The sequence below is a fragment of the Corapipo altera genome, unplaced genomic scaffold, assembly GCF_003945725.1.
Source record: "Corapipo altera isolate COAL_440 unplaced genomic scaffold, ASM394572v1 285, whole genome shotgun sequence".
Taxonomy (NCBI): Eukaryota; Metazoa; Chordata; class Aves; order Passeriformes; family Pipridae; genus Corapipo; species Corapipo altera.
In genome coordinates this window covers 79,442-81,305 of record NW_020885135.1, presented here as the reverse complement: position 1 = coordinate 81,305, position 1,864 = coordinate 79,442, and the positions used below count along the sequence as shown (strand labels likewise).

Below are 1,864 nucleotides of genomic sequence, written 5' to 3'. Positions count from 1 at the left end.
CATCCTCATCCTCATCTCCATCCTCATTCCTCCTCTTCCTCCTCCTTCCCGGCGTCTCCCAAGTTCCAGCGGGAGCTCGGCCCTGCCCGCCCTTCCCGTTTTTCCCAAACCCGACGTTCCCGGCTCCTCGGCTGTAGGTTATTCCCTGCTTGGGAAGGATATTCCAACCTCTCCTGGATTTCTGGGATAACCAGGAGACTCCCCCTCAGGGCAGTATCCCGACCCCCTGGATAAACCCCTCGGAATCGCGGTGTATCCCGAACCCCTGGATAAATCCTTTGGAATCACAGCGTATCCCGACCCTCTGGAAAATCCTTTGGAGCCTCAGTGTATCCCAAACCTCTGGAAAACCTTCTGGAGCCGCGGTTTATCCCGATCCTTGCCTGATTCTGCGGCTTGGGATCCTTCCCCATCCCACCCCAAACGTGGAGTTCCCGTTTGGAATAATTCGGGATAACACCGGGATGAGGCCCCCGAGCTGCCTCCCCCCCCCCCCCCCCCCCCAATCCTTGCCGGAATTTCGGGATCCTCTCCACGTCCCTTTTCCCATTTTCCATGGTTTTTTCCGCTCTTCATTACCACTATTTACGGGTCCGAACCGCCGCGTTTTCCCAATTCCCGGTATTTTCAGGAATTTTTTTAGGGCGGAATCTCCTTTACTTTCAGTTTTGCCTCTTTCTCCCGGGCGAGTTTTCCCGGGATTTTTCCCATCCCCGTTTCCCCGGGATCGCTCGTGTTAATCCCGACCTCGAGCCGAGCAAGACTCGGCTGTTCCAGGCCCTTCTCCCGCTGCCCAAATCCCGGGAATTCTCCCGCTGCCGGAGCCAGAGGGACCAAAATCCCCGGGGCTGGAGTTTGGTGCGTCTCCCTTTTATCCCGATCCCACATTCCCCACGATTTTTCTTCTCCCAGACAACCCCCCCATTGGATTATTCCCTGGTTTTCCCCCTAAATTAATCGGGAATCGGGAATTTTGAATCTCAGGCACCTCCATCCCACGGGAATTTCGGCCGATCCCGAGGGGTGAAAGCGAGGGGTGAAAATATTTGATGGGAGAAATTAATAAGGGAGGGAAAAAATGAGGAATTTGGGATGGACGTGGGATAAATATCCATAGGTAAAAAACCCCTGGGATGTGGCTCCGTGTTGCCTTCACGGAATTTGGGTCTGGAAAACCCAAATGATCCCAATTCACTCCCAAAATGCAGCGCCGGGGGGAGGACACGGTTCCCTTGGAGCCGCGGGGCTTTTCCCGGGATTCCAAACGGTCTCAGGACTTTGGGAGAGATCAAATCCGACGGGAAAAGTGCTGGGAAAACTTCCCGCTGGCGGGTAATTCCCGATTCTCCGCGTTTCGCCTCCCGACCCGCCTCATCCCTCTCCCCAGTTCGGGTCTGAGGATCCGGGAATCCGGGGTAATTCGGGATTTTGGGATCTTCACCCCCGAGGGGGTTGGAAAAGCTGCTTCCCAGGGCCCGGGAGAGGAGCCCGGGAGGGCTGGGAAAGGCTTGGAATGTCCCTGGAGAAGCGGGGAATCGGGAAATCCCGTTTTTTCTGGGGATGCGCCGGGTCAGGGCTTGGAATTCCAGTGCCCAAACTAAAGCCGGGTTTGGACTTCAGTGCCCAAATTAAAGCTGGATTTGGAATTCCGGTGCCCGAATTAAACCAAACTTAGAATTCCAAGTTTTTTTTAAAAAAGCCCAAATTAAAGCTGGTCTTACAATTCAGCGCCCGAATCAAAAACGCCCGAATTAAAACTGGTTTTAGGATTCCAGCGCCCGAATTCCAAGCGCCCGAATTCCAAGCGCCCGAATCCAAGTCGGGTTTAGGATCCCGGTGCCCGATCCCGAGCCGGGTTTAGGAT

General features: G+C 54.8%; 1 protein-coding gene across 2 annotated transcripts in view; it reads left to right on the top strand.

Moving 5' to 3' along the window:
* Positions 1-1,864, top strand: part of LOC113960502 (LIM homeobox transcription factor 1-beta-like) — a 16,766-nt gene that overhangs the window by 962 nt on the left and 13,940 nt on the right. The window contains exon 2 of one of the 2 annotated variants that reach the window (XR_003532042.1): positions 210-638. The exons of the other annotated variant lie outside the window; for it this stretch is intronic. The gene's annotated coding sequence lies outside the window, so the exon portion shown is untranslated. Of the gene's footprint in view, positions 1-209; positions 639-1,864 lie in introns of those variants that run through there. 2 annotated transcript variants of the gene reach the window in all.